Raw genomic sequence first — 21,529 nt, 5'->3', positions numbered from 1 at the left:
ATCCAGCTGATGGTGAGGCATGGAATGACTTCAATAACAATTGGCCAGAATTTGCAAAAGATGCTAGGAACATTAGACTTGGCCTTGCAACCGATGGTTTCAATCCATTTGGCAACATGACCAACTCATATAGTATGTGGCCAGTATTTGTTGTGCCGTATAGCATGCCACCATGGGTATGCATGGAAGAATCAAACTTCATGATGGCATTATTGATCCCTGGGCCGAGTTCTCCATCAAAGGATTTTGATGTCTTCTTGCATTCTCTCATAGATGAGCTGTTGGACCTTTAGAAGGGTGTTGATGCATACGATGCTTGTAGTCATCAATCCTTTAAACTACATGCTGCAGTTATTTGGTGCATACATGATTATCCAGCACTGATCATATTGGCGGGGCTAGTCATGAAAGTTTATTATGCCTGTGTGCGTTGTGATAAGGATCCTTGCTCAAGGAGATTGAAGAACAAGATATGTTATATTGGCCACTGTCATTTCCTTCCAACTAACCATCCATGGAGAAGAAGGAAAGCAGAGTTTGATGGTAATACTGAAAACTAAGAGAGGTCAGAGTAGTTTACTACTAGGAGCTTCAGCAGCAACTAGAGAATTTTAAAGATGTTAAACCAGGAAATCCTCCTCAAGGTCAGAGAAGGAAGCGGGAACCTGAACAGTGTTGGAGCCGAAGGGTTTGTTTGTTTAACTTACCGTATCAGATAAGTTTGAAGCTGCCACATAATCTTGATGTCATGCACATTGAGAAAAACATATACGAAAACCTTATTGGAACGTTGCTTAAAATTGCTGGGAAGACAAAGGACACGATCAATGATAGGGTTGATTTGGAAGAGATGGGCATTAGACCACATCTACATATGGTGAATACTACAGAAGGAGAGTCATGCAAAATGCCAGAAGCTCCATATACAATGGGTAAAAGCAACATAAGGTGTTTTGTAATTTTATAAGTCAGGTTCTGAGATGGATATGCTTCTAACTTATCAAGATGTATTGCCACTAATGGATGCAAAATCCAAAGACTAATAACTCATGATTGTCACATCCTACTCCAAAGGACTTTGCCTACTTCCCTTCGAGGTTTAATGGATAAATACATACTCAACTGTTTTGGGATTAGGAAACTTCTTTGGGCAACTATGTTGCAACACTATGAAGTTGGATGTTTTGAAGAAATTGAAAATAGATATCCCATTAATTTTGTGCAAGCTTGAGAAAATTTTCCCTCCTGCATTCTTAGATGTTATGGTGCACTTGGCTGTCCATTTACCTAAGGAAGCAATCCTAAAAGGCCCAGTATAATATGGATGGATGTATCCCATCGAAACAAGGCTATGCACATTGAAGCGTTTCGTGAGAAACATGGCTAGGCCTGAAGGATCCATTGCAGAAGCATATGTTGCTAATGAGGCCTTGACATTTTGCTCAGGGTGCGTTGCGGATGATGATGTTGACACATGATTCAATCAGGAGGGTAGGAACAGAGAGAATGCTGATTTGTTATGAGAAGGCGATTTATCTTGTTTCCAGCACAATGTTGATGTACTTGGAGAAGCGAAGACTTTGTTCCTTGATTCGGATTACAACAAGCTGGTTTGGTATGTGCTAAACAATTGCGAAGAGGTTGAGCCATATATCAGGTATGTAATCCATCATGTAGTGATTGTACTGAAATTATTTTTGTCTAATTTTCTGATCGATGTGTTTTTGCAGGATATACAGGGATCAGTTAAAAGTGGAAGGTGTGTCGGACCAGGTTATTGATCATAGAATTCAAAAAGAATTTGCCGATGTTTTGAATTGCATGTAAGTTTTCTGCTTTTTCAGAACAAACTTGTATTAGTTGGCGATCTATATATAAAACTATAGTTTTGTTGTACAGATTGAAAAGATGTCTGAAGGAGAGGTCTCCAAGAACCTATATGCACTATCAGCTTTACCAGACAAGCGAGGAAGAAAATATTCAGCATGTCTTGTTGGTGGTATCGGCTACAGGCTTTCATAACAGTGAGCCATTTGAATTTTATGGATGTCTAAGAGAAATTATTGAGCTGCAGTATAACTCATCAGGGCATGGCATAAATCGAGCTGTTGTATTATTCCACTGTGATTGATATGATTTGGGAGGGAACAAGAGGGAACCAAGGATTAAAAAGGATGGGTACTTCACAAGCATCAATACTGGAAGGTACTGGTACAAAAGTGATCCCTACATTTTTGCAATACGAGACCTATGTTGTTGCAATATGCTAATAGGCTATCTCAACGAAATACTAGTAGTGGCTATATGCATAAACCATATCCCAACGAAATATGGGTCATCGCTATATGCTCAATGGATATCGCAATGGCGAGAAAGCATCGTAATAGGCGTACAAGGTATCGCAACGATGTATGTGCCATCATTATATGCTTCAACCATATTGCCACGAAATGTGTCATGGTTATACGCTCAATGGATATAGCAACGACGTGAAATTATTACAATAGGTGGTACAAGGTATCACAATGATGTTTAACAGTGGTTATATGCTTCAACCATATCGCAACGATATATGTCGTGGTTATACGCTCAATGGATATAGCAACAATGTGAAATCATTGCAATAGCGGGTGCAAGGTATCGCAATGATGTACATGCCGTCGTGATATGCTTCAACCATATCGCACCGGAGTATGTCATGGTTATATGCGTACAGGGTATTGCCACACAATATGGGTCATGGTTATATCCTCAATGGATATCGCAACGAAAAATATGTTGTCATCATATGCTTGTTGGTCGTCGGCTAAAACGGAAAATCCAAAACAATAATTGATGCCACATATATATCATTAATTAAATCAATCCATCGTTCATGCACACCATTCATGATAAAACAGAATATTCGACACATGAAAATACTCTTCTCCATTCATCTCCCATCCCAGCATTCATGATAATCAACTTTGCTTCAAGGTCTGCTTGTAACCTGTAGGAAACCTTGAGTCTTATTGCCCCTCCGTAGCTTCACTGGCCTGCTGAAGCGAAGAGAAACAAACAAGTGAATTAAAACTTGTGAAGCTACTTTGTCTTGGAATCAATATGCAGCAATATTGAGAGCACAATTCCAGTTCGTACCAGTTGTACTTTCTTTTTGCTTGCTCGTGTTTTAGCACTAGATATAAGCTATTGTTTACTAATGTATGATGTGGATCCTGCAACAGCTCCCACACCTTTACCGTGATTATCATTGAACATACTCTTTGCAATGTTGGCAGTTTTAGCATTTCTGGTTGGAGTCGAAGTGCTATTTCTGATTATGACAATGGTGGTTGGAGCATTCTGGATCTTAATGAAGGTCTTGGAACAATGTTAGCTGAAATATAATGCAAAAAACAATCAAGGTTTGAATGCTTGTTCGATGTTGTTACCTGGTTTGCTGCTTCTTGACTATGCACTACTTGTGTTGCAGCAAGGTTTTCCTCAGTCCTCCCAGCTTCATCGGGAGTTGTATTATTGTTGGTTTGAGAGGTATGCTGCATAATTTAAAAGCGGGCAGGCAAGAGATTAGCGACATATGTATATATATTTTCAATCACATCCAATTATTGTCGATACTTGGTTCCTAGTTTCTTGGCTATGCAGTACTGGCCTTGTTTCAATGTTATCATCGCTGGTCCTAGCATCAACTTCAGTTGTATTATTGTTGTTTGCCGGGGTATGCTGCGGATTTAAAAGAGGGGAGGCTAGATATAAGTGAGATTATGCAAATTTATAACACAACAGAAATAAACAGGCACAAATCATGTTCTGGTTACCTCTCCCAGTTAAGCCTGACGATAAGGTGCCATCATTGTTTCAACTTCCCTCATCAATTCTTGTCTAAGCGCAGCTTTAAGTTGTTCTCTCTCTGCTTCCTTTTCAGCTTCATGCTTCTGCATTTGTTTCTGTAACTGACGTTCATGTTCTTCGAGCCTCTCTATTCTCTCCTGAATCATTCTCTCCTCAAGGGCTGCCTGCTTTCGTTTTGGATTCGGCAAGTAACCATGGCCACGTGACCTGCTGTATTTGGCTCCTATTGTTTCCATGTACATTTGCTGGAAAACTTGGTCTTCCTTAGCATGTCCAGAAGTGTGACTATTCTGGAAAACTTGTTCTTCTTCATCTGATTCTGCTAGAGATAATTTTCTGCTTGTACTAGTCTGATGGCAAGAAATAATTAATTGTAACATTAATTTGGTCATGGTTTCATACCAAAAAATAGCTGGTAATGTACAGGCAATGTTATGATCAAATTAGCACTCAGTACTCACATAAATACTCTCAGCCAACTGATTTGTCCATCTTCCTTCCCTAGTGTGAGTAGTCTTCCAAAGTTCCAAAAGTGGTGGCTCAACACCAGTTACTAGATCTCTCTATGATTGCAACATTAAACGCCAATAATATATCATTATGTAATGTACTGAAACTTGAGAATAAGTAAACAAATCTTTACCTTTTCCCAACTCCATTGCGAGAAAGATTTGGAACCCCCCGAATGAGTTGTTCTCAGCATGCCGCGATTTGAAGAGTTCGTGCTGCTCTTATTCTACACAATCAACCTATAAAGTAACGGTTAGTGATGAGAAGTTGAACTCATGATTGTGTTCTTTTACTTACAAAAGAGGGTGTACCTTGAAGTATTAGTTGCATAATACATGTTCAAATAGTGCCACTCCACAATGTCTATGTCTTCAGGCTTATGTTTCATTCTCTCATCATAACTGTTGTATGCCTTGTATGTAGAATGCAAAACGGATCACCAACTTTTGTAGCGTGCATTGGCAACCTTCCATATCTTTTTTTTCGGACTCCCAGCGGTCTCAAGGTCCCAATGATCCTATTGGGAAAGAAAACTTGTTATGTATGCTACATTCATAATATATGTTTCCAAGAAAATAGAGGGGACAAGACTAGTATATATAAAATATTATAATGCAGCATGAGATGGCCATTGACATACCATTACAGATTCTGCGATATCCTCCTTGACAAATGAACACACATATTTCCAATTTCTAACTCCAATTAGTGGAACCTTCTGCTTTGTATACAGAAGAACCTCATCCACAAAGGTACGTCTATTATCTCCACAGGGACCACCCACTTTTTCAGAAAATTCGATTTTCAGTTTATTCTCCAAGCCACTCTTTGATCTCTTGGCCACCGCAGCTAGCCCTTTCAAGCATCCTCAGCCAACTTTCTTGCCACCTACTTACAATCCAAAAATAGAAATATATATACATTAAGTCGTGCACAATAAGAGCATAAAAAACTACACAAGGTGTGAAGCATTTACAACCTTTTGTCTGCTTTGGTTTCCTACCATGAGTTGGCCATTGTTGTGGCGGCGTGTCGCTACTACCATTGGTTTCCTCACGTACTTCTGTAGGCTTGAACAAATGAAAAATAGGTGCACTTAATGGATTGTACAATTTTCATCAAAAATAAGAATTAGTTCAGATGCAAAAGGATTTACAAATATCTCTTAGAAGGCCTTTGTGCCTTAACCATTTAGAGTATGCTTTTATTGTATCATCCCTGTATTCATCGTATAGACCTGCAAGTTACCAATACATACAATTAAGTGAGTCCATTGTACAGTTATAGGCACATGTGCATAGTGTAGTACAAACAACATACATACCACATTCTGGGTCTTGGGCATCAAGCCAATCTTTGTATTCATCAACATTATGATCATTACTAGAATCATCATCAGCATCACTAACATCATCAGACTCATTCACCCTTGGTCGTTTCAGGGGTGTAATGTTGGCAGCTCCATCCACTTCTTGTTTTGATATTATCAACCTTAGTTTCCTTTCTTCAGATGATTTCATGTTCTCAAGCAAGCACTCTACATCTTTGGTGGAATCAATTGGCAAGACAGATGCATTAGCATTTCCTATTCTTGTGACGACCGACCCAAATCTCTCGGGTTAATCTTAATCCTAGCCCCTGATCATCTGTCTAGTCTTTCCGCGCCTAGGTGTTCAACCTTCCGATCGGTCCCGACCCCTCCCCGCCTTGCGTCGGTTCCGACCCCGCCAAAACCAGCCCACCGTCGGATCCTTCTAAGTCTTTCTCAAACGTCCGTTCTATCTGACCAGTGGACCCGCGAGATCTTTTTCCCCCAGATCTTCCGCGGCAGGCGCACTCGAGTTGCATGCCCGCTTCAGAGTCTCCCCGCCGCGTGGCTCATCTTCTCCAACGCCCGCCGCTCAGCCTCGTCTCTGACCCGTGACCGAATGGATACTCGCGCCCCCTTCCACAATGGCAGCGGAAGCCCCTCTGCAACCTTTCTGCCGTGCCTCGCCTCCCGCGCCCATCATCACACCGCCAGATCCCGGCTGCAGAGCCCGATGTCGCCCGTCTTTTCCGTCACTTCGAACACAGTCGCGCCGCCTGGTCTTCGCTACCCGACGATTCCTCCTTCGCCAACCCCGACCACGGCAGCGACAGCTCCTTTCCCCGCCTTGTCAGAAGCCGCCCGACAATCTGTTGCTCCGCGCTCGCCCGTGCACCCGCGGCTGCCTGTCTTCTCACTTTTGCGCCCTCGATTCTAGCGCTGTTAACCCGGTCGCGTCCATCAAATCCACCGCACGACGACGCCCGCCTCCGCCAAATCTCAACCACCGGCATGATCGCTCCTGCGCCGCCCTGACGCCGGAACCCAGTGACCGCTGGCATCATCCCCGAAGTCCTACACCACCGCCCTCGTCGCTGAATCGCCGCCCCGGCAGAGTAGTCCATTGCTTCTCCCCGGCCATCGCGCCGCTCCCCTTCTCGCTCCTGCGCCGCTTCCTTTTCCCCGTCCCAGCCGCTATAAAAGGGAATGCGCGAGCCCGCCGGAGTTCCCTCCGCCATTGTTGCCTTCTGTCATCTCTCTTGCTCCCTGCTCAAGCTCCTAGCGCCACCCCTAAGTTCCTGAGGAACCCTCCTCTAAGCTTCCCTCCGTTTTTCCCCAAGCCACCCCAGCCGCTTGCTCCTCCGTGCTGCGTAAAAGCTCACTTGTGATCCACAAGAAGCACCGCCGCCACTGGAGCACTGCCGGACTTAGCCGTTGTTCAAAGCCTTAGTCCCTCCGCCTAAGTCTGCCTCTTCCCGACCCCAAGCTTTCCTCGTAGGAAGAAGAAGGTAAGCTGCCAACCCCAGTCCGCTTCGCCCGACCCCTCTTATCCGCCCGACCCCGGTTCCGTCTCGCCCGACCCCATCTTTTTCGCCGACCCCTCTCCGCCTCGCCCGAGGGCTCGGCTGTGATCTTTTTCTTCAACTCGAGGGTGTATGTGTAAAATTTAGGAACCCTTCAGCGCTGGCATCTAAGGATCCCTAGTATACCACATCCTCTAGTTCAAGGATCAGATCATAAGATCCTTTCCGACCCTTACCTCTTGATCTTCACCAACTCTCCTGAACCTCCCCACCCTCCTGCTCTTTGTCGCGAGTTTCTGGGCTCAGGCGAGCAAGTGTTGCTGTTGAAATGACCGTCTATGCTAACTCTTGCATTGCATTCGTGTAGAGCTACGCCTCGCCGACGGCTTCTACGAGTTACACCCGGTGCCAGAAGACAAAGTTGTAGCTAAGCTCCTACCCCTAGAAGCCGAAGCCGCCCCCGAAGTCGAGCAGTTCTCCTCCTCTTTGCTTGAAGGCAAGCCCCGGTTGCATGAAAACCCTATGTTGTTTTACCAGACTTGCGCATGCCTTCTATAACATGCTTGTGCATTTACGTATAGGAATTGTTTGAAACCCTAGATGCATGACTTAGTTATCCCCATGATCTGAACACTAGCTGTTGGACCGAATAGTTGCCTTGCTTAACTAGGAGACGGTAAAAGCCGAGTGATTCCCTGTCACTCGCGAGTTGTAGAAGTTGGATGTCTACCCTTCTGTTACAACTATAAGGACAATGGACGGGGCAGGGTTTTTGGGTAACTCTTTGGTGGTCGGATGGTTGCCCCGTCTGTCTATGAAAACTTGCTAAGGCCCGACAGTGGTGGTGTTCGTGATCAAGTGTTTGAAATTATTAACATCATACTTAGTATGGGATAAGGAAGCCTAGTACCGGATTGAACCTAGACGTGAGCGGTTGCCCCATTGTTCTTGGAACGGAGTTTTCCCCTGCTGGTTGTCGCACGTGGTGGCAAGCGTGGTCACAGGACGGTAGAGGCCGGGTCTGTGGAACCTTGCACCAAAGGAAATGGGCCTGACACGGGTTAGGGGATTGATGGGGAAGGCCGACATAGGAAGCGACCTCTGGGTGCGCGGATGTCTTGAGGTTAGGTTCACCATGCATGGTTAAAGAACTTGAATCGATTCGTCTGCCTCTCACAGTTTGAGACTGCTTGATCGCTATGTCACCCTGAGTAAATGAGGAATCTGATGATGACATGGTTTTGTTGATATATACCTACCTTGTTTGAGTTCTATGATTGCTTAGAATAGGATGCAAAACCTAGACCGGTTAAGGAACCTAGAACTGGAGCTAAAACTTGAAAATAGGATTTTTACTCAGTGCTTTTGGCAAACAAACTCTCAGCCAAAAGGCCCTGCATGTCTAGAAGTGTGGAGTAGTTTCTCCTGTCGGTTAAGTCTTGTTGAGCTTAGTAGCTCAGCCTTGTTGTGGCTCCTGTTTTTCAGGTGAAGTTGCTGCTTCCGACCCTTCTCCTGCTGGCACTTGGCCGCCCCAGCTCCCTCCGGGTTGGATGGTCGAGTGGGATCCCTCTTCGGACGGCGAGGAAAGGGATCAGTGATGTCCCGGCTGGCCTCACCAGGCCATCCGACCCCGACGATTGCTTCTGCTAGTGTTTACCTTCTGTCGTTTTTCTGAAATCTTGTAAAACTCTGATGTTCTTTCGTAACTAAACTAAGTGGTTAATGGTTAACTCGTGGACTTGTTGTACTCTCTGGAACCGCTCACCTTCGTGTGAGTCTGCTAAAATGGTCTTGTTCAAGTGGTTAAATCGGAGGAAAATCCGATGGCACTTCGTGTTTACTCGGCTTAGGTATGAGCGTCGCATATTAGGCGGCTAAATCATGTCTAACCAAGTAGATCTGAAGTAGATCCACCACAGCTGGTACCAGAGCGGTTTTAGCAGTACAGAGAACACAACAAGCCCTAACACTCTTTGAAAAGATAAAAATTGCCAGAAACCTTTTGAAAAATCTTGTACGATCGTTAAGGATGACTTAGTACGAGAGGCCCTAGGGGATTTTGGGGTTGTTTTAGGTGACTAATATTTACTTGGTTATCTTGCTAACTCTTTCAGCACTTCGCCACGTCTATCATACGTGTGCCGAGTTCCGCATCACGAGCATGCGAAGGTTGATAGGGAGTACTATTCAAGGGACCCTATCATCGTGGTTGTTTTCGCCCACGTCTATCATACGTGCGCAGGTTCCGTATGTAATCCATACGAAGGTTGGTACAATCCGATTCCAACAAACCTATCAGCACAGTTGATTCACCACGTCTATTATACGTGTGCTGATTCCGCATCACGAGTATGCGAAGGGTTATATGGTTCCATTCAAAGGGAACCTATTTCCACGGTTGAGTGCTGTCCATGCAGCCTTAAATGCATGGGTGCCGTTCCTATAGTGAGCGGTAATGTTTGGAACACTTTCGTGGGTGCTGGCACGAAAGGTTCGTGCGTTGGTGTTTTCTGCAGGTACACTAACCGCGTTCGTTTAGGAGGCGTTGCTAGAACCGACTAGCTATTATAGGGAGAGATGTACTTGTTGCCTTGTCACCGGCACTGACCGCGTAAGACCCAGGTTTCGGGCAGTTGTTTTTGGTTAAGAGTAAGGTAGGCCGTGCATGCGTCATAACCAGAAATCTGTAAAGTTCTCTTCTCCAAAGCAACCTTGTTCGGAAGAGCTCTTTTTCGGTTCTAAGGATTTCTAGTTTCTTCCAGTTGCTCTCGGTTAAAGCCGAATGTTTCTCTATCCGATCCCTGACCCTTGGAATCTATCTCACGTGGTTTTGGTTTCTTGGTTCAAGATGGCCGTTCCCGGGCATGTTTTATTTGGAGCGGATGGTACTTTCCAGTCGACATGTCTGCATTTCAAGGGTTTCCCCGCGATTCTGTGGGACACGTTGAAATGGTTTGGGTACCAGTCCCCACCATTATACGCCGGACGGCTGTATCTGGAGCAGGGTATCCAGATGTGTCATGTACAGGCGGTGGTACCTCCTCCACCTGTGCGACCCAACTGGCCCTCCTTCGGCATATCAGCCTACGGCCTTGCTCCAGAGGACACTTGGGAGTCTGCCGCTCTCCAGCTGCTCACCCAGTTCTGTCAGCTGCATCCCCTGGAGATCACGCTAGACCCTATCGGCCTGTTCCCCGCCAGGAACCGGCTGGACCCGGCGTGGCTCGACCGCGTCGGGAATATTGAGGTGCTAGCTACCACGTACGCCATGGTCACCATCTCCACCAATGTCAGGTGCATGGCAGCCCTCTATTGGCTGATCGAGCTTCAAGGGCAAGCTATGACCCTCTTTGCCCGGACTGCAGTGGATGCTCACGGGTACCTCCAATCAGCTAGAAGAGACATGGTAGGCCAAACCTACCAGCTTATCCAGCGGGGTATTCAGATACACGACATGCAAGACCGGATCTCCGAGCTCGAAGGAGAAGTGGCCGACCTCGTGGACGGCATGATCGAGCTGTCGGAGGAAAAGATGGAGATAGAGATGGAGCTGGCAGTTGCCAATGCTCACTTGGAGGAGCATCAAGCTGAGCTCGACGATATGCATGCCCTCAACATGCAGCTCGAAGCTCAAGAGGACCCTGAGGAGAATGAGGGAGCGTCCAGTATGGACATCGAAGAAGATGGCGCCCCTTCTCCTACTCATAGTGTCCATTTGTAGATTAAGAGTTCTCAGGGACTCATTCTTTGTTGTACTCCTCGGCAGCCTAAAGTTTGGAGAAGATTGTAATAGGTTAGCCTAGAGTCGAGTACTCCCTGTATTGGAACACCGCTTTTTATAAAGTCAATTCTGGTACCTGGCCTTTAACCCTTGCAAAGTGTTGGAATGCTAGGCTAAGTGAGTTACGCCGCGACCACACGTTATTTTCTGGGAGTCTGTTCAGTTGGCTAACCCTGTGGGTTAAGTTGGAGTATGGGAGTCTGGGTAGGATAGGATTCACCCGAAGTTGAGTACAAGGCTAAGATATACGCTAACAAACATGAGTATGAGAAAAGTGTATCTCCTCTATGAGGACGTGTGTTGCATTATCGGCAAGAGTTGCATCGGAGGATTTAACTTATACGTTCCATTTGTTGGAGTACTTCTAAGATTATGAATTTGATGGAACGCTAACTCTTGCAGATGGCACATCGCACCAGGTCTGGTTCTGTGCCCGGCAGTAGCGAGCAGCGACAGGATCTTCCCCCACCCCCGCCCTCATCTCCACTGGAGGCAATCCTAGCAACTCAAACTGAGCTGCTAAGGCATCTTGTACAAGGACAACAGCAGCAGCCCCATGGTGGAAGGGCTCAGCAGCAGCCGCATGTTGCTCGATACGAGGACTTTCTGGGGACACAGCCCCCTTTGTTCCAGAAGACACAAGAACCGCTCGACGCTGACGCCTGGGTTCGTACGATCGAATCCAAGTTCGAGCTTCTCACCGCCCCATGCCCCAACAATAACAAGGCTCGGTTTGTAGCTCAACAGCTGCGTGGCTCCGCACGGCTTTGGTGGGATCACTACCATGCCATGCTGCCGGCTGGCCATGTGGTCAGCTGGAATGAGTTCAAGACAGCGTTCAAAGCGCATCACATTCCGGAAGGTCTCTTGGAGCACAAGCTCAACGAGTTCCTGGCCCTTACCCAGGGAACCCGAGATGTGCTGCACTACGCTCAAGCTTTCAACGACCTGTGCCGTTATGCCGGTTACCATGCTGACACCGATGAAAAGAAGCGGGACAGATTCCGCCGAGGACTGAGCTTGGAGCTTAGAGAGAGGTTGAACCCCATCAAGGTGGACACCTACAATGAGTTGGTCAATCTGGCCATCTCTCAAGAAGATTGCATGCAAGCTCTTAAGGCCGACCAGAAGAGGAAAGCCTTTGTGGCATTTCCGAGCCAGCCAACCCGAAGGTTCCGGATGGTTCCTCCACAAGCCCCCGGCCGACCCCAACAGTCAGGAAGGTGGATTGCCCGACCCCCACCAGCAGCAGCACCCCGTTTTCCCGGCTTCCAACCACAAGTGCCCCGGCCGACCCCACCAGCACCACCCCGCCCTGCAGCTAGTAGCCGCTGTTTCACCTGTGGCAATGAAGGGCATTTTGCTAAGGACTGCCCCAGGAAATAGAATCAACAGCAAGGCCAGAACTCCATGGCAAACAGAGGAAGAAGGCCCAAGGTACAAGTCCGACAAGGCCGACTCAACTACACCAGCTTGACCGAGCTCCCCGAAGGTGCGCCAGTAATGACGGGTACTTTCCTTGTTTTAAATCAAGCTGTTGTTGTGTTGTTTGATTCGGGAGCCTCTCATAGATTTATCGGGAGTAAGGCTAGAGAGAGATGTGAGCTGGATGTCGGTCACACTAAGGAATCTTATGTGATCGCCACCCCTGGAGGGAAGATAGCATCGGATCAGATCGTTACCTTGTACCTCTCCAGCTAGGCCCAACCCTTTTCAAGGAAAACCTTATCATCCTTGACCTAGACGGCATAGATGTCATCCTTGGGATGGATTGGATGGCCCGACATCTTGTGGTTCTAGATACAGCAGCCCGATCTCTCTGCATCAGCTCACCCTTCTATGGCAGTTCTATCCTATCCTTGAAACATCCTGAGTCTGCACTTCCTTGTGCATACCCTCTATCGGGAACCCGCCTAGAAAACCTCCCTGTTGTCTGTGAGTACCCTGATGTGTTCCCTGAAGACTTGTCTGGTATGCCACCTGATAGAGAAGTGGAGTTCTCCATAAAGATGATCCCTGGCACCGCACCGATATCCAAGAGGCCCTATCGGATGCCACCCGCTGAGTTGGCCGAGTTGAAGACCCAGTTGCATGATCTGTTGGAAAAAGGCTTCATCTGACCCAGCACATCATCTTGGGGTTGCCTTGCCCTGTTTGTGAAGAAGAAGGATGGCAGTCTACGTATGTGTGTGGACTACCGACCCCTCAATGCTGTGACCATCAAGAACAAGTACCCACTGCCACGTATTGATGTCTTGTTTGATCAGTTAGCTGGAGCAAAAGTGTTCTCCAAGGTCGATCTTCGTTCTGGTTATCACCAAATCAAGATCCGACCCTGCGACATACCCAAGACAGCCTTCTCCACAAGATATGGACTATACGAGTACCTGGTCATGTCCTTTGGACTCACCAATGCACCCGCCTATTTCATGTACCTCATGAACTCGGTGTTCATGCCCGAGCTGGACAAGTTTGTAGTGGTGTTCATTGATGATATCCTAGTGTACTCGAAGAGCGAAGAAGAACATGCCAATCATCTTCATGTAGTTCTCCAACGGCTGAGAGACCACGAACTCTATGCCAAGTTCTCCAAGTGTGAGTTTTGGTTAGATAGTGTCAAGTTTTTGGGACACACTATCTCCAAGGATGGTATAGCCGTCGACCCCAGTAAGGTACAGGAAGTTATGGAATGGAAGCCTCCTGCCTCAGTGCACCAGATCAGAAGTTTCCTTGGACTGGCAGACTACTATCGGCGCTTCATACCAGATTTCTCTAAGATAGCTAAGCCCATGACAGAGTTGTTGAAGAAAGAGGTCAAATTCGTGTGGAACGACAAGTGTGAAGAAGCTTTCAAGACCCTGAAGCACCTGCTGACCACAACCCCAGTTTTGGCTCAGCCCGACCCTTCTAGGCCGTTTGATGTGTACTGTGACGCCTCTGGCACTGGACTTGGGTGTGTTCTTATGCAAGACAACCGAGTCATTGCCTATGCCTCACGAGCATTACGACCTCATGAGCTGAGCTACCCAACCCACGACCTTGAGCTAGCAGCAGTGATACATGCCTTAAAGATATTGAGACACTATCTGATGGGCACCCACTGCAACATCTATACCGACCACAAGAGCCTCAAGTACATCTTCACTCAAGCCGACCTCAACATGCGTCAAAGAAGATGGTTGGAGTTGATAAAGGACTATGACTTGGAAGTTCACTATCATCCCGGCAAAGCCAATGTGGTGGCCGATGCTCTTAGTCGCAAGCACCGTTGCCACTGCTTGTTGGTAACAGCTTTCACGGAGACTCTGTGTCATGAGATGGGAAAACTCAGTTTGGAGATTATTCCCCATGGAACCCTCGGCCACATCACCCTTAACTCAGTTCTGGAAGACCAAATCCGGTCAGCACAAGTAAAGGATGAAGAAATAAAGCGGATCATCAAGAAGATCTCAGTAAAGGATGAAGGATATAAGCAATTCCGGCAGGACGAAACTGGCGGTGTATATTATGGAAACCGACGGGTTGTACCAGCCGACCCCGACATGAAGAAGCGGATCTTAGATGAAGCTCATCTCTCCAAGTTCTCAATCCATCCTGGCAGCAATAAGATGTACCATGATCTTCGTCAAACCTTTTGGTGGAGTGGCATGAAGTCGGAAATAGCCCGGTATGTTTCAGAATGTGACACCTGTCAACGTGTCAAAGCCAGCCATCTAAAGGTAGCAGGTACCCTGCAGCCACTACCTATTCCCTCTTGGAAATGGGAAGACATCAGCATGGATTTCATAATTGGATTGCCCCTTACATCACAGCGATATGATTCCATCTGGGTTATAGTGGACCGTTTGACCAAGACCGCACACTTCCTTCCTATCCGCACCACCCACACAATCAAGCAGTATGCGGAGTTGTACCTCAACCGCATAGTTTCCCTACACGGTGTACCCAAGACCATCGTCTCTGATCGAGGAGTCAAGTTTGTGGCACACTTTTGGGAACATCTACAAGCATCCATGGGCACCAAGCTCATCCGTAGCTCAACATATCATCCTCAAACTGATGGCCAAACAGAGAGAGTCAACCAGATCCTCGAAGACATGTTGAGAGCTTGTGTCATCCACTATGACAAGAATTGGGACAAGTGCCTGCCCTTGGCAGAGTTCTCCTACAACAACAGCTACCAGGCCAGTTTGAAGATGGCACCGTTCGAAGCCCTGTATGGCCGGAGATGTCGGACACCCTTGAACTGGTCCCAAGCAGGAGAAAGAAAGGTCTATGGCCCTGACTTAGTGGCAGAAGCCGAAGAGCAAGTAAGGGTAATTCAAGCCAATCTCAAGGCTGCCCAATCTCGGCAAAAGAGTTATTCTGACAGGCGAAGAAGGCCCCTACAGTTTGACCTTGGTGATCATGTGTATCTTCGAGTCTCCCCGACCAAAGGAGTACAAAGGTTTGGAATAAAAGGCAAGTTGGCTCCCCGTTACATTGGCCCTTATGACATTGTGGAGATCTGTGGACCCGTTGCTTACCGAATCCAACTCCCAGAATAGCTATCGGCCATACACGATGTTTTCCATGTGTCTCAACTGAAGAAATGTGTCCAAGTTCCAGCAGAGATCTTAGAGCAAGAACAGCTTCAGGTAGAGCCCGACCTGACCTACGCCGAGTACCCAGACCGAGTTCTTGATAAGAAGGAGAGGCATACCCGGTGCCAAGTGGTAAAAATGTACAAGATTCTCTGGAGAAACCACACCGAAGATGAAGCAACATGGGAAACAGACGAGTATCTGAACAAGCGCTTTCCAGGTTTTCTATCTCATCAAGGAGGTAAGAATGGCACACCCCCTTTTTGATACCTGAATCTCAGGACGAGATTCTTTTTAAGAGGGGTAGGTTGTGACGACCGACCCAAATCTCCCGGGTTAATCTTAATCCTAGCCCCTGATCATCTGTCTAGTCTTTCTGCGCCTAGGTGTTCAACCTTCCGATCGGTCCCGACCCCTGAGACCCGACCCCTCCCCGCCTTGCGTCGGTTCCGACCCCGCCAAAACCAGCCCACCGTCGGATCCTTCTAAGTCTTTCTCAAACGTCCGTTCTATCTGACCAGTGGACCCGCGAGATCTTTTTCCCCCAGATCTTCCGCGGCAGGCGCACTCGAGTTGCATGCCCTCTTCAGAGTCTCCCCACCGCGTGGCTCATCTTCTCCGACGCCCGCCGCTCAGCCTCGTCTCTGACCCGCGACCGAATGGATTCTCGCGCCCCCTTCCCCAATGGCAGCGGAAGCCCCTCTGCAACCTTTCTGCCGCGCCTCGCCTCCCGCGCCCATCATCACACCGCCAGATCCCGGCTGCAGAGCCCGATGTCGCCCGTCTTTTCCGTCACTTCGAACACAGTCGCGCCGCCTGGTCTTCGCTACCCGACGATTCCTCCTTCGCCAACCCCGACCACGGCAGCGACAGCTCCTTTCCCTGCCCTGTCAGAAGCCGCCCGACAATCTGTTGCTCCGTGCTCGCCCGCGCGCCCGCGGCTACCTGTCTTCTCACCTGTGCGCCCTCGATTCTAGCGCCGTTAACCCAGTCGCATCCATCAAATCCACCACATGGTGACGCCCGCCTCCGCCAAATCTCAACCACCGGCATGATCGCTCCTGCGCCGCCTTGACGCCGGAACCCAGTGACCGCTGGCGTCATCCCCGACGTCTTGCACCACCACCCTCGTCACTCAATCGCCGCCCCGGCAGGGCACTCCATTGCTTCTCCCCGGCCTTCGCGCCGCTCCCCTTCTCGCTCCTGCGCCGCTTCCCTTTCCCCGTCCCAGCCGCTATAAAAGGGAATGCGCGAGCCCGCCGGAGTTCCCTCCGCCATTGTTGCCTTCCGTCATCTCTCTTGCTCCCTGCTCAAGCTCCTAGCGCTACCCCTAAGTTCCTGAGGAACCCTCCTCTAAGCTTCCCTCCATTTTTCCCCAAGCCACCCCAGCCGCTTGCTCCTCCGTGCTGCGTGAAAGCTCACTTGTGATCCACAAGAAGCACCGCCGCCGCCGGAGCACTGCCGGACTTAGCCGTTGTTCAAAGCCTTAGTCCCTCCGCCCAAGTCTGCCTCTTCCCGACCCCAAGCTTTCCTCGTAGGAAGAAGAAGGTAAGCTGCCGACCCCAGTCCGCTTCGCCCAACCCCTCTTATCCGCCCGACCCCCGTTCCGTCTCGCCCGACCCCATCTTTTTCGCCGACCCCTCTTTGCCTCACCCGAGGGCTCAGCTGTGATCTTTTTCTTCAACCCGAGGGTGTATGTGTAAAACTTAGGAACCCTTCAGCGCTTGCGTCTGAGGATCCCTAGTATACCACATCCTCTAGTTCAAGGATCAGATCATAAGATCCTTTCCGACCCTTACCTCTTGATCTTCACCAACTCTCCTGAACCTCCCCACCCTCCTGCTCTTTGTCGCGAGTTTCTGGGCTCAGGCGAGCAAGTGTTGCTGTTGAAATGACCGTCTATGCTAACTCTTGCATTGCATTCGTGTAGATCTGCGCCTCGCCGACGGCTTCTACGAGTTACACCCGGCGCTAGAAGACGAAGCTGTAGCTGAGCTCCTGCCCCTAGAAGCCGAAGCCGCCCCCGAAGTCGAGCAGTTCTCCTCCTCTTTGCTTGAAGGCAAGCCCCGGTTGCATGAAAACCCTGTGTTGTTTTAGCAGACTTGCGCATGCCTTCTATAACATGCTTGTGCATTTACGTATAGGAATTGTTTGAAACCCTAGATGCATGACTTAGTTATCCCCATGATCTGAACACTAGCTGTTGGACCGAGTAGTTGCCTTGCTTAACTAGGAGACGGTAAAAGCCGAGTGATTCCCTGTCACTCGCGAGTTGTAGGAGTTGGATGTCTACCCTTCTGTTACAACTATAAGGACGATGGACGGGGCAAGGTTTTTGGGTAACTCTTTGGTGGTAGGATGGTTGCCCCGTCTATCTATGAAAACTTGCTAAGGCCCGACAGTGGTGGTGTTCGTGATCAAGTGTTTGAAATTACTAACCTCATACTTAGTATGGGATAAGGAAGCCTAGTACCGGATTGAACCTAGACGTGAGTGGTCGCCCCATTGTTCTTGGAACGGAGTTTTCCCCTACTGGTTGTCGCACGTGGTGGCAAGCGTGGTCACAGGACGGCAGAGGCCGGGTCTGTGAAACCTTGCACCAAAGGAAATGGGCCCGACACGGGTTAGGGGATTGATGGGGAAGGCCGACATAGGAAGCGACCTCCGGGTGCGCGGATGTCGTGAGGTTAGGTTCACCATGCATGGTTAAAGAACTCGAATCGATTCGTCTGCTTCTCACAGTTTGAGACTGCTTGATCGCTATGTCACCCTGAGTAAATGAGGAATCTGATGATGACATGGTTTTGTTGATATATACCTACCTTGTTTGAGTTCTATGATTGCTTAGAATAGGATGCAAAACCTAGACCGGTTAAGGAACCTAGAACCGGAGCTAAAACTTGAAAATAGGGTTTTTACTCAGTGCTTTTGGCAAACAAACCCTCAGCCAAAAGGCCCTGCATGTCTAGAAGTGTGGAGTAGTTTCTCCTGTCGGTTAAGTCTTGTTGAGCTTAGTAGCTCAGCCTTGTTGTGGCTCCTGTTTTTCAGGTGAAGTTGCTACTTCCGACCCTTCTCCTGCTGGCACTTGGCCGCCCCAGCTCCCTCCAGGTTGGACAGTCGAGTGGGATCCCTCCTCGGACGGCGTGGAAAGGGATCAGTGATGTCCCGGCTGGCCTCACCAGGCCATCCGACCCCGACGATTGCTTCCGCTAGTGTTTACCTTCTGTCGCTTTTCTGAAATCTTGTAAAACTCTGATGTTCTTTCGTAACTAAACTAAGTGGTTAATGGTTAACTCGTGGACTTGTTGTACTCTCTGGAACCGCTCACCTTCGTGTGAGTCTGCTAAAATGGTCATGTTCAAGTGGTTAAATCGGAGGAAAATCCGACGGCACTTCGTGTTTACTCGGCTTAGGTATGAGCGTCGCATATTAGGCGGCTAAATCATGTCTAACCAAGTAGATCCGAAGTAGATCCGCCACAATTCTCTTCTTGTAGTAGTAGTAGTCCCACAGACGAAATCCAAGTTCTTCTTTCAAACTCAACAACCAAGCTAAGTCTACTTGTTTCCTGTCAAATTTAGTCCTAACCCGGCGCACTAATTGTCCATTTGCCCCCAAGCAATGTATCGTTACCTCCCACACACCTGTCAACTCGCATGATCTATATGTGCACATAGATATCAAAACCCCACATCAATGAATGAAGATGCAATACTACTAGTGCTATGCGAAAAAATAATCAGTAGTAATCAGCTCTGTGATTTATAAAAGCATGCGTCAATGAGGTAGCATCAAATCGATTGTACGCATTAATTCTTCAGATATTTTCTACCCTAACCCTACAAGGCGTTAAAGGTGGATGATAACCTGTAACGTCGGTCTTCAATCTCAGCCTCCTCCTCGACTACGACCGTACTTGGTCGTGTGCTCTGTTCTACATCACCGGTCATGGAAGGAGAAGCAGTCGCCATGGATGGAGTCGCTTGGGCAGAGAGGAAACGTCACCCCCCTGACGCAGCAGCCGTACTTTGTCGTGTGCTCCGTTCTTCATCGCCGGCCATGGAAGGAGGAGGAGCCGCCATAGATGGAGTCGCTTGGGCAGAGAGGAACCATCGTCCCCCCTGACGATATTCTCCATCGCTGGCCATGGAAGGAGAAGGAGTTGCCATGGATGGAGCCGCCGTTTTGGGGGCAAGTGGGGAGGAGGTTGAGATATTTGAGGATTTTGGAAAACGTAGGAGGGAAACATTGCACTAGTACTAAAAATTTTAGGCACAACCTTGGTGGGATGTAGTGGGTCCCACCTATCCTTTTGATTTCATAGTTTTTTGCACTAGGAGTCACCATGGATGGAGCCGCCGTTTGGGGGGTAAGTGGGGAGGAGGTTGAGATATTTGAGGATTTGGAAAAATGTAGGAGGGAAACATTGCACTAGTATTAAAAATTAGAGGCACACCCTTCGCAGGATGTAGTGGGTCACACCTGTCCTTTTGATTTCATAGTTTTTTGCACTCACGTTTGGTTTCAACAAACCTATCTACAATTTGCACTCAAGTTTGGTTTCAACAAACCTATCTACAATTTTATCTAAATTTGTGCAGTTATTATTCATGAATGTAGGTTGGAGGATGCATGACTATCTCACCATGTACCTATGATCCCTCAATTGAAAACGAAGGAGAAATGAGCCAAATTAATCACAAACATAGTTCCAGCACTACAAGTTGAGCCAACTAGTCATGAACATCATCAGGCAAAAGCAAAAGAAATGATAAAGCTACGCTACTTCACAACTGCATACAAAGAGAGAATTACTAATCGATCCCCATTCTCTTTTCGAACTCCACAATTTCATGGCGTATCCTGCAGTCCTCGTTGCAAAATAGCGCAGCTTGTTCCCACCCCTTAACCTTGCCACAATCGCCTCGAGCGCATGGGAAGTCACCGCGAACTGGGGCCGGTGGAAGCGGTTCACCATGCATGCACCATGTAACACTGTTGACTAGGTAGGCGGCCTCCTCGCGGCACACCCGACAGCCATCATTGCGTAGCTTCTTTGGGCCTGCGCTCCCGATCGCCACCGAATCATCCTCGCATTCGAGGCGGTGGATGTACATCTTCGCGATGTCATTATCCGCGGCACCGGCGTTGTTCCTGTACAACATCAGGGCGTACAGATAGGCCCCCACATTGTGCCCACCCATCGCAGCGCGGGAGAGCTCATTGACGGATGGGTCGGTGCCGGCGAAGAAATCTACTATCCCTTTGAGGGTGCAGGCCTGCGGGTTCGCCATACCAACCAGAAGAGCGAGGAGGTTGTAGTACCTATCAGGATCGAGCCACTCCAAACCCTCCATGTAGATTCGTAGCATTGCCATGCGCTGTTCGACGGATGGGTCGCCGCACGCACGTTCCATGACCCTGCAGACCGCCCGTAGGTTGCTGAGGTCTTCCATGGGCTTGAAGGAGGTCGCAGTAATGTCACGGCGATGATAATGAGCACCTCCATAGGGAGGTCTGTGAGCAATAGGCATTGCCTCCTCGACGCCATGAACGTGGAGAGGTGGAGGGTCACCAAATCTAAGGAGGAACGGTGGAAGGGGGCGACGGCAGGCTACGAGCCGAGTTCTTGAAAAGCACTTTTTCGCGATATGGTGAGGAGATTGGGGAGAGGGGCACAGAAAGAGTTATTGATATTCCCCGCTGCCGGTGCCTTGGGAACTGCCGAACAAGAAGCGGAGGAGACGAGGAGATCAGGCGTCGCAGGATTTTCTCGGGTATGGCAGGCAACCGCGCGCTGGAACAGGCCCCGCAATAACTTCCCAACATCCCATCCCGTCCCGTCCAGCTGCTATTCATTTCAATTTTCAATCATGTCCCGTCCGATAATAATGCGCAGCCTTGCAAAAAGTATGAAGCAAAAGTATTAACCGCACCCATCCTAATCTCATAGGCATACAAAGGGGTACAG

The sequence above is a fragment of the Setaria italica genome, chromosome I, assembly GCF_000263155.2.
Source record: "Setaria italica strain Yugu1 chromosome I, Setaria_italica_v2.0, whole genome shotgun sequence".
Taxonomy (NCBI): domain Eukaryota; kingdom Viridiplantae; phylum Streptophyta; class Magnoliopsida; order Poales; family Poaceae; genus Setaria; species Setaria italica.
This window is presented reverse-complemented; position numbering follows the sequence as displayed.